The sequence below is a fragment of the Macaca nemestrina genome, chromosome 13 (genome assembly GCF_043159975.1).
Source record: "Macaca nemestrina isolate mMacNem1 chromosome 13, mMacNem.hap1, whole genome shotgun sequence".
Taxonomy (NCBI): domain Eukaryota; kingdom Metazoa; phylum Chordata; class Mammalia; order Primates; family Cercopithecidae; genus Macaca; species Macaca nemestrina.
Window position 1 is genome coordinate 7,323,425 of NC_092137.1, and position 12,554 is coordinate 7,335,978.

Sequence of the window (12,554 nt, forward strand, 5' to 3'; positions counted from 1 at the left end):
GCCTTTGACTTCACTCTTGTCTCATTTGTACTAAAAGTTATTTTATTGTTTAACTTGATAGAGAAGGAGGATGCCTGTCCTCACACTTCTGGTGGGAGATTTCTTTTTGGCAGCTTTCGTACACACCAGCATTGTAGCCAACCTTGTGGGCGCTCTACCAGCAACTTCTCTACATTCCTACCCTGGTGCACGTTGACTGCACGGCTTCCATTTCTATACACCTGTGCCTGGGATTCTGCCAGGGCTTTCTTTGGCTCCCTGAATGGCAGTCAGGAAGGCTGGAAGAACAAGGTGTTCTGTGCCCCCTGAAAGTAGCCCTCAACCAATGGCTAGTAGGGTTGGTGGATAAAGACCCCAGGTCCCTCACCCCTGTTTGGGACGGAGCTGAGCTGTGATCTCATCCACCTCCCAGAGCAGGTGGACTCCATTGCCCATGGTGAGAACCTGCTCCATGACACACCAGTTCTTGGTTTTCTTCCCTTTCCTAACTCATTTATCCACATTTCTAGTGATGCTTCCAGAGATCATCATTTAAATAAGCTACTTGCTGTCATATCTTTGTCTCCAAGTCCGCTTCTAGGAGAACCCAAACGAAGACAAATTCCATGCATTGTTTTGTCTATTTTTTATAATCCTTGAACATTTTCTTTTCCCAGACAACAGTACTAATGTGCAGGCTGATGTGTGATGTTTGCCACCAAAGAGTCTTTCACAGCAATGGTGCCCAGTTTGCATAAAGAAATAATTTTACTATAAGTGCATACGAGGGGGTTCAACTAGGATCACTCCCCATCAAGGCTTCTCACTTTTATTTTTAATTTATTTTTTATTGACAAATAAAATTGTATATATTTATTCATTGCAATATGTTGTCTTGAAATACGTATACACTGTGAAATGGCTAAATGTAACTAATTAGCCTATGCAATACCTCACATACTTAACATTTTTCGTGGTGAGAATACTTAAAATCTACTCTCTTAGCAACTTTCAAGTGTACAATACTTTGTTATTAACTATAGTCCCCATGTTGTACAATGAATCTCTTGAACTCATTCCTTCTATCTATCTAAACTTTTGTATCTCTGACTAACATCTCCCCAACCATGTCTGTCCATGTGTAAGTGGGATCATGAGGTATTTGTCTTTCTGAACCTGGCTTATTTTACTAAACATAATGTCCTTCAGATTCATTCATGTTGTTCCAGATGACAAGATTGCCTTCTATTTTAAGTCTGAATAGTATTCCAATGTGATCACACACACACACACACACACACACACACATGCATCTCACATTATCTGTATCCATTCATCTGTTGATGGACATTTCGGTTGATTCCATTTCTTGGCTATTGTGAATAATGCTGCAATAAACGTGGAGGTGCAGATTTCATTTCTTTTGGATATATCCCCAGTACTGAGATTGCTGGATCATAAGATAATTCTATTTTTAACTTTTCTGTGGAACTTCCACACTCTTTTCCATAATGATATGTTCATTTACATTCCCACCAACAGTGCGCAAGAGTCCCCTTTGTTCCACATCTTTGCCAACATTTATCTTTTATCTTTTTGATAATAGCCATTCTAACAGGTGAAGGTGATATCTCACTGTGGTTTTAATTTGCATTTCTCTGATGATTAGTGATAAGGGTGCTCTCTTACATGCTGGGACCACTTAAATTTAGTGATGCCAATTTCCCCTTTGGACCTAAAATGATTTTTGTTTTATTAGCAAATTCAAGTTATGATAGGAGGAAGGGGTGATAAAGAAAAATGTCTGTACTTCCCTTTCCAAAGCTCATGCAAGAAACAAAGGAGGGAACAAGAATTGAAAGTGTAAGTATCAAGCAAAATGCTATGATTTCCCATGTTGGCTATTTTGTTCTTTCTGGTGTTTCCCTATAATAACCAAGCTTTTCAGTGGCTGTCTTTCTGTTCCCACCCACATGTGTCTTTCCAATCTGAGATGTCCTTGCATCCTATTCACTCACTTCTGCTCCATGTCAGGTAAGAGCATTGAGTATAAATTAAGCTGTGATTTGTTTCAAAAGTAAGAAATATGTATCTGCACCACTTCTGAAATCATAATTATAAACAAAGGTATAAAGAGAGGACTACATAGTGTAATTTTCATTTTAAAGGTGTCAGAACAGCAAGTGGCATTTTGGAGAATGAAACTGTTTATCACAGGGTTATGGGTGCGGCAGGGGGTGGGGTGGGGTGATGACCCCAGGCATCTGTATAACTGCTAACCTGGAAGAGACTTGCTGAAAATCATTGTGGGATGAAGGGAAGAAACATAGCTTATCAAATCAAAGGAATTTGTGAAGAGTAATAGTCACCTTGAAGACAATGAGCCTGCATAGTAATTGCCTTCTCATGAGATTGTTACACACAGGATAAAAAGAAATGTTGAGCATGAACACGGTTGTCTGATAAGGCTTCTTGAGAAATGCAGCTGTCAAACCAAGTGTTTGGTAAGGAAGAGAGAATAGCATTAGCGCCGCGAGACCTCAGCAGAATTCTTTGGTGTATCAGATTCTTTCTTCAAAATCTGTCTTCACCCTTGGAAATTCACTAGCTCTTCAGCTCATTAGGATCTGTCCCACTAAAGACTCTCATAATTGCCTGAGCCTCCACTGAGAAATTTTGCAGCTAACATCAATGTCTGTGATTCACAATACATATTTTCTCTACTGTTACAGTGAAAAGGACCCAAATGCAAGATCTTTAAAGTGCTTTCCAGATGTCACTCCAGCCTCCCAAAAGTCTGGGAAGCATCAGGTGGCCAGCTGTAATGAGTAGGCTGCCCTTAAGATGGGACTGAGATCAATGTTAAGGAGTAGAGCTTGGATTCTATTGTGTCATCTGAAGGAAGGTCAAAGGGACTTGTTCAACACTGGAAAGGAGCAGAAACACAATGGGAATAGAAGATACAAATCCATCCATCCATCCATCCATCCATCCATCCATCCATCCATCTATCCATCCATCCATCATCCACACATCCATCCATCATCCACACATCCATCCACCCACCCATCCATCCGTCCATCCATCCATCCATCCATCCATCTGTCCATCCATTCATCCACCCACCCATCCATCCATCTATCCTTCTGTCCATCCATCCATTCAGAGCACCTACTTTTTACAAGGCACTTTGCTGCCCATGGATATTTTAGGGAAAGGCTAGACCAAACACTCCTGGATACTTTCTCACAATTTTCTTGCATATTACAGTCTTTGCAACCACCTTCTATTAGGCACATGAGAAAATTGAGACTCCAAGGCATCTCTGTTTGCTGGCTTGCTATGGATTATGCAGAAGTCTCAGGATTTGGAATATTCTGAGAAGTAAAACTTGTCAATGATGTCGTCGTTTTCAACTTGAAAGAAAGTCATCCTTCAAGAAGAATAGTAAAACTTTTTATGATACAGACTTTCTCCAACACTTTCATTGTGGCAGTAATTCAGTATGAATGTCACAGTATTTGCTTTACATTCAGAAGTCAGGTTTAGGTTCTTAAGAGAGTTACTTGCTAGACCAAGGAGTTGAAGTTGTGTGATGCTTCTTTTTCTTCCTTATGTAAAGATGTGTGAGTTTTTTCTCTAGGCCGTGACTCACTGACTGGAGAGGGCACTTGTGTAACCAGGACAAGCTATAGTTTCAATACATCAAATGTTTTGCATGGTGCAGAAGCCAGTGTGCGGAAAGAGTTTGCATCTGGGAAGAAGTAACAGTCAGTTCATATTATTCTTTTTCAGTTAGCGATCTTGAGGAAAAAAAGCCTCCTTCAGGGGTTTCTGACCTTGTCCTTGGGTCATGGCAGACATAGATAATGATATGGTGCAGACATTTGCAAGGGAAAGAGCAGATTCTCTGACAGAGGCTACCCCTGGCTGCACAGCCTCCTGATGGTCCTAGTAACTGGACTGTTGACCCACCTGAAATCCATTTGAGTGAATTTACAGTACAGTAAGTACTGGGTGAGAAGTTCTGATTATGTTCTTCTTCAGGATCCCCACATGAAAAGCAAAGCAATATGACATGTTTTCCTACTGAGTCATTCACATTTAATTTATTTAGCTAATTCAACCAACATTTATTAAGCATTTAGTAGGTGTCAGATTTTATACAAGGTGCTGAGGGCACAAAGACAGATAATAGCCATACCTTGTTTTCAACAGTGTTGCAATTAAATATGAGAGACTGACATAGAAGCCAAACACAACAATGCCCCCATGATGGAGATATGCATGTGATATGATCAGGAGCACAGAAGAGAGTGAGCAGTGAAGCAATGCTATTTAGAAGACGGCATGGCTTGCTGCATGTGGCACACTTTCTTATTCCCAGAAGAAAGGCTGGGTTGGGTTGAAAAGAGTCTCCTGTGGTTACGTGCTGCATCATCCTGGAGTTGAGAGGACATCTTTTATCCACTGCTATCATGACTTCAATCCAGGTATTCATTGGATGATCACTGATGTGCACGTTTTCTGTGCCAGGTTCTACGTTAGGCATTGAGAAGATATAGTTCCTGTCATCAAAGGACCCACAACTTCAGAGCAGAGACAGACAACAAACAACCATGGTCCAGCAGGTAGCTAAATTCACCATTGTCATCCTGGAGAGACCTCACGGGAGGAGCCGCTAAATCTGAACAGACACACTTAGCTAGCCTGTGACACTTGGATATCTATCTGGCCTTTCCTTCCATACTGACAATGTGGTTGACAATAAACTGAATTACAGGGAGGCATCTCCTTTCAAGCCTTTAAGGACCATTAATGACCATTGCATGAGGACCATGGCAGCCTTTATCAAGCAGTCACTGTTGATCACACTTACTCATACGATGGGCCTCACAATGCCTTCTCTTTCCTCAACAAAAACTGGACCCTAGAATCGCATGCCTGTGCGTAGTCCTGCTTTGTGTCTGTGTCTCTGTGTGCTATCAGACCACATACGTCCTGACGACCAGGACCTTTTCTCAGCACCTGGCGCATGCTGTCTCTTCACAGCCTGATCACCTATACTTGATCTTCACTTACTTTTTCACTATTTCAATTAATCAACCATATTTAGCAACTGCTGCCGTATACTGGACACTGGATTAAATACTAAGGACACTGTAGTTACAAAATGAAGTAGTTCCTGCCGTTGGCAACCCAATGGGGAAAACAAGGAACTCAATGCCCAATTAGAATACAGAATGTTTGAAAAATGCACTTTAAGATTAAAAGTACAGAACATGTTTCCTCCTTCCTATTATATTTTTATCACATTTATGACTTTTAGCAAATTCATTAGAACAAAGAATAAGTTATATGATGTTATAATTAAATAATTGTGCATTTACAAGCTGACTTCTCTGAAGTCTCCTAAATATACATAATGGTAGAGTTTGATTTCAATAAATAATAGTCAAAGCAAATTTGCAGACAACCCAGTTTCATCTTTTCTTCTGACACTGGATCTTTTAGCATCCCTAAGGATTGGTAGGATTTATAGTTGAATACCCCACTCTGCTATGCTTGAGAGAGCACTGGCTCCACTCAGGAGAAGGGGGCTATAGAGCGGGGGATCAATCTCTTGCAGTGTCAGAACCAGAAACTCCAGACACTGAGATGCAGAGTAGCTGTGAGTGAAGAGGCCAGAATGATTCTTGGTGAGGAGCTGGGAACCTGTAAAGGAATAGTTAAACAAGAGGGAACTGTTGAGTATCAGGGTCTTGCAGATTAATTATCCAGAACCTCTTTCTTTAGTGCTATTTTGCCTCTGTGCCAGGTACAGTGCCTGCAGCACCTTAAAAATAATGCTGGGTTCTGTTAGTGACTTTTTATTTATATGTTCTAATACCTGAACAAGAAATCACAAGGGCAGAAGGATGATGCTTATACTAAACTCCAGTTTGCCGTTATCAAAAATATGTCCTATCCTGTAAGTCAGGAAAATAGATTATTTAAAAAAAACCAAACAATTTATGTCAAATGTGAATTGCTGTGGGGGAAATGTCTTTTTTCCAATCTTTATCATTTCAGAATGTATAGTGCTGATGGTGGGAACAGAGAATGGTGTGACACCCCAGGATAGAGCCCCAGGAAGGAAGATCTTCATCAACATTACACTCTCTGTGAAAGATTTAAAACCCAGAAATACAATACATTTTTTTCTTCCTTCCTTACTCTATTTTTTTCCATTTCTAGGCATTCTCCATTTTTCAGCAAGGGTGGTTGCATTTTGAAGTGTGTGTCAGGAAAGCTTAGCCTCCGTCCACATGGTCTGCTGCGTTCCTGCTAAAACCTTGCTTGTATTTCTCTGCAGTGCCTAAATAGAAAGTGCTCGTTCAAATCTTATTCAACTTCCTAGAAATAAAATATGAAAGTGGTGAGAGCTCAGTGCTCTCTGCTATCCAATGCAAATGTATGCAAATTTCTTCATATTAGAATCATTGTCTAGTTGTCATCCTCGCACGGGGCACATCAAAGCCATACGACCTGATTTTTGCACCTGCTGTTTAATTAAATTTACAAGGCAGACACACTCCCCACTCCCGGTGATATACAAATCCGTTTTTACAACCACAGCTTCTAATTTACAAGGCAGTTGACTGCTGAGTTTCTCCATCAATAGCTGCCCAACTGCCCTTTGTTATACTAAGGATTAAAAAAGGAAGGAAATGGTGATTTGGGGAGATGTATTAACAGAAAATACCAAAAGTACTTTCTCTGTCTTATCCAATCCCAGATTTTTAAAAAAGCTTTATTGAGGTATAATTGAAAAACAACAAATTGCACATATTTAATGTATACATTTGATGAGTTGGGACATATGTATACACCTGTGATATTTTTCTTCTAAAGACACGAAGATATGAATCAAGGTACTCAACATCAGTGGAAATAGCATTTTTGTTTGTGTTGATTTTCCCCTAATTTTCACGAAAAGCACGAAACTTCAACCTTTTCTGCAGTTTGATGCTTTCCGTTATGGAGTATTTCGGGGAGGAAAAGTTAGTCTGTAAGGGAGCGAGGCCAGGGTGGTTTTAGGAAGGCTAGAATAAGATATAGGTGTTTTCTGAAAGATCATTGTTGTTTGAAAATGCTGTACTGTGAAATTCTCCCTCGCTTCTATCCACAAGGGATTTTGAGTCTCCAAATTGTATGTGTCTTCACAAAATGGTGAAAGAAAATAGTTGAGCCTGATTCTCTTTTATGTGATTATTTTTTTCTTAGGCCATCATGGTGTTCTTCTCCTTCTTTACGAGCTGATGCACAGACGTGTATTTGATCTCCCTAAGAGACGGCTCAGAAGAAAAGCCAGCAGAGGTATTTTAAGAGAAGCCTAGGGCGGATGAAAAAAATACTTCTTTGTCTCTCTCTACTAATTCATCCAGTCTAAGGACCTACGTGGAAAAATAATGCCTTTTCAGTTACTGTAGAGAAAATAATTTAATGAAATTAATATTTTGTTTATCTTCACCCTGATATTCTGAAATCTTGAAGACCCTCAAAAAACATGATTTTCATGAAATACTTAAAACATGTTATCGTCTGATAATGAAAAGTGAACTTCCGAGGGCCCACCAATAGGTGGCGCCACACATTCACCGAACCAAGTAACACTGCAGACGAGTTTGGAACAAGCCTCATAAATTAAAGCCTTGTGCTGCAACTAACTGTGAGACATATGGGTTGAGTCCCAGGCCTGCCCAAGAATAACTTTGAAGAAAATTTTGTTTTCTGGCAATACAGATGCTAACACACCACAGAACCTTTAGAAAGAATAAATATGTAGATGGTTCATAGCTTTCAGAATAATTTAACCTTCCCCCCAAAGTTAAGATAGCATCACAAGAATAAAATAATGTAAGCACTGTTTTTTCTGCTTTGGAAAAAGTGAACTTCCGAGGGCCCACCAATTGGTGGCTGTGATGCTCTCAGGAATTATTTGTCAATTACTTTTTATTTAATAACGTTTTATTTTATTAGTTCCAAAGGGAGAGGAAAACAGTGACTTTATCTTGAAAAGAGTTAATCCTTGATGCATAAATAATATTTAAACAAAGAGCTCTATGTAGGAAAGCGTCACTGCCTAAATTTGGAATTGCCCAAATTTGCTTCTTTGTTCTGTGGTATGACCTGCATGTACTCAAACGTTTCCCACTTGAGAATCACACACACTTCTTACAAAATTCTGCATTCTATCACGGACGAGGTCAGCCATCACACTAGAAAAGATGTCACAGTTTCTGAAAATCAGGATTTACAAAGCAATTAATTTTTACTGAAAGTTGAAGCTATATCTTTAAGATAATAGCACCTAAATTATAAGTAAACCTTTCACCTTAAAACAGGTTATATTTTAAAACTGACTGTTTACAAAAGTCTTGGAATCAGAGTGTAATTGTTGGATGTCGTGCTGGTTGACATTACTCTTGATATATGGACCCGCTCAGCTATGGGTAGAAACTTAGAGAAATGTAAGCGAAACACATGAAGCGGTTCATAAAAGAATAGTAACGAATATAAATGTCAGGTTCCACTGACTAATACAACACTTCTGCAAAGGGAAGGGCGCTAGAAAGAACTTAGGATAAAATCAGCTCTGAAACAGATTTATCTGTTGCCTTAGAAAGACAGAGAAGGACAGAAAAAAAAGGTTTTTATTTATCCTTAGACCCAATAGTATCGGTGCATTTTGCTGCCCTGAAATTCTGCTCAGTAGCTGAATAGATTGAATAAGACATCTCTAATATGTTTCAGTATATAAACAAGTAGTGTTTCTGCAAAGAAAACATTTGCAAGAGATTTATAAGATGAAATAAAACTATTGTGGTTAGTTGTTTTTATTTCAATATCTTCTCAAATGCAAAAGGAAAAAGTGGAAACAAAAATGTAGGCTGACTCTGTGCTGGGTGTGATATTAGTCATTAATTTGTGACAGACATAGACAGAGAAATATAAAATTGAGGAAACGCTAAAAAATATGTAACTCTCAACCCCAAAGCAGGGATTACAAACATAAATCACTTTTAATTATTAGATTTTGATGTCCTTAACATTATTTTTATTTATTAATTTATTATCTATTTATTTTTAAGACAGGATCTCACTCTGTTGCCCACGCTGGAGTGCAGTGGCACGATTTGGGCTCACTGCGACCTCCACCCCCTGGGTTCAAGTGATCCTCTCACCTCACCCTCCTGAGTAGCTGAGACCACAGATGGGTGCCACCATGCCTGGCTAATTTTTTTTTTTTTTTTTGTATTTGTAGTAGAGATGGGGTCTCACCATGTTTCCCAGGCTGGTCTTGAACTCCTGAGCTCAAGTGATCCACCCTCCTCAGCCTCCGAAAGTGCTGGGATTACAGGAGTGAGCCACTGTGCCCAGCACAAACATTACGTTTTATATTTCTTGGAGCCTGAAACATAGTAAAAAATCATTAGTATGTTCATTGTTGCTGCTATTTTATTTTTATTCATTATATTTTGATTGATGAAACAAATGATACTATTTCTAAGTCCTAATCACTGGGGGGTGTTAGGGAAGAGGCTGACAGGGAAAACATGGCCCCCTTTTATTTTCTTATGGAGCTAATACTTTAATTATAGACAGACGTATACATGTGTAATGCTGACAAAGTGAACCTAACTGTTTGATCATCTTTTTTTTTTTTTTCCATTTGCGAAGTGGGGCTATTATAAAAGAACTTCTGCACACAGTTGGAAGGAGTAAATAAAACAGGACCCAGCTCACGGTGTGCCTCCACTGAGCTCCCATGGATGAGGCATCCCCATGTATGGGGACATCCCAGCTGCTCTGTGCAACTATCTCACCACCTCCCTGAGTCACCAAGGCAACCTGATGGGGTGCCACCAATATCAGCTCCATTTTACAGATGAGGACAGGGGGACTCCTTATGTTTCATTGCATTCACTATATAAGTTGTATTGACAGTGTTCACCAACTGTCCATGCCTCTTCAGATTCCAAGCTCCTTCCCAAGGCAGACCAGGCCCTACTCATACAGCCAACCACATCCTCCCATCGTCCCCTGCAATCTGTACCCCAGCCACAGAACGTCTCCCGGTTCTGACTGGCTGGTGCTCTCTTATCTTTCAGAATATGCCTGTCCTTCAAGCATGCTTTCTTAAGGGATAGAAGCTTCTCTGAATCCATCCCTTTCCATCTTGGTTTAGTACAGATAAATCATCCCCTTGTGGCTAGCTGGTCTGTGAAGGCATCAGAATACAAGGTACAGCCTCTGGTGGCACTTGCTAAAGAGAGGCTCAGGTGTCGATTCAAGGGGTGGGGCTGCTGCTATGGCCAAGCAGAGAGGACAGTGCACCGTGTTCGCAGTTCATCAGCAAGGATGGCCATGAGACAGGGAGGAATCCGTGAGCAGCCAAGCTTGTGGCAGGCATGAGTGCAGGCTGCAGCATGGCCAGGAGAGTTGATGCACTGCACTGTGCCAGAGGCGTGCTGCTGCCCACATCGATCAACACAGGAGGACAAACAAGGAAGGACTCCCAGGGGTTCAGGCACACGGCTGGGCTTCCTTTGTGCCTCCTGTCCTGCGGAATTCTTCTTCATAACCCTAACTGAGGGGACTCTCAAACACAATAGCGTAAAGTTCCAGAAACTCAGATGCAACAGAAAGGAAGGCAATGGAAACCCTGATATTTTTTGTTATTTATTCAGCACAAAGCATGATTACCTGGTATTTGGTGTGACAGTGTATGAAAAGGCCTCTTATATCATCAAAATGGGATACCAACTCTTGCCATGTCTTTAACTAAGGAAGTCACTTGCACACTTCACCACGACATTGCCTCAACCATAAAGTGAGATAATAGCTCTCCATCCAACTTCCTAGGATGCTAGGAAATCTGCTTGGACAATACCTGCTAAAGCTCCTTGTAGACTATGACTTGGGGAGCAAATATTGGCAATTATGATGAGGCCGACTCAGACTCCACCCAGTGGGGTGTAATCACTGAAAGTGGCAGAGACCTTGTTATCGTAGTTTCCCGGTGATACTCAGCAGAGAACACATTATAGTGATTCCCAGATAATACGTGTTTGGCTTTTTAGGCAGAGTCAAGCCAATTGGCTGTGAGATCATTCAGAAGGATGAGGAAACCCCTCCATCTGTGCAGGCTCTCTGGGCAGTCATGGAGTGGGGAGCTTCCTGTTTCCAAGGCACTGGCCAAGACTGCTTCTTTGGGAAGGCGAGACTAAAAGCCTGGTGCTCCCATTGTCAGCTGGAGACAGGTAGGAAACATCATTGCTTTTGTCTCCACCCAGCTGCTGCAAAGTCAGCCTCATGGACAGCAGTGATGACCCTGGGTTACAGCTCACAGGTGACACTTTTGCCCATCAGCACCAGGTCTACTGTGCAAAATAATGAGGGGGTGTGTTTCCACACTCAGGACTTTCCCAATCCTTCTGCACTGGAATCTTCTTTTGCTCTTGATGTACATGTGCTTGTGAGGTGAGCTGAAATACGGGTCCTAGCTGGAGCCTAGATGTAAATCTCTGCTCCGTTCTTAATGTTTGGAGACTCAACATCTTTACATCAAAATGGATAGAAGAGCTACACAACGGGTGCAATATGAAGATTGAATCAGATTACAAATGACCCCTGGTCCATGCCCAGCCCGTAACGGGGCCATCTGAAGTTTCTGCCCTCTGAGCTCCCGTGAGAGAAACCACTATCTTCTGTGTCTTCATAGACTAGGTACCTGCTAACCTACACTAGATGCCCAAGTCATCTTCATTAAACAGCTACACTCGGTCTCACGTAAGCAGGCAGCTTCTGGCTGCTTCTCTGCCAGATAAGTTATAGAACAAAGGACCTTGGGAAAGATTGTTCAGTCTGTGGTTAAAGGATGCTTCTGATGGGCTGTCTAGGAAAGTCATGAGAGCCTATTTTGGGGTCATACAACCTGAATCAAATCCCAGGTCCTCTGCCTGTTATTCTGTAACTTTAATAGATGTTAAGTATGAGCCACAGTGTCAGGAGCCTATGACACAGTGCATCCTAAGTGCTCAGTGGCACAGGGGATGTGAGTGGCACAGGGGATGTGCTCTACAAACGCGGGTGGTTCCTGCTGCATTGCTGAGTCTGCACTGGTAACCACGATGCTGAACTCACGGGCTGTGCTCCAGGTTCTGTAGCAAGGCACCAGGCTCCATGTTCATGAGGCCTGTGTCGCTCACTTTCCACTCACAGACGCCTGTGGAGTCATCGAGCCCGCAGTGCATTTTGACCTCAATGTTCTACTCAGTGCAGGAGTCCTGGCTGCAGCGCCCGTGGAAAGGATAACTTGGCCTCCTTAGAAGCCTTGCCAGGCCGTCACGGAACTCACTGCCTCACAGTGCTGTTGATTTCATCCAGTAAAACTTCCCTTTTGGAGAGTCTATTTTTTATTTTATGAAGAAATCTTTATCCTCTCTCCAAATCAGTGCGTCTACTGACTTCTAGGGAAAAACAGAATTCTCCCTCCACCATATGACGGTCTTTGAGCATCTCAACAATTT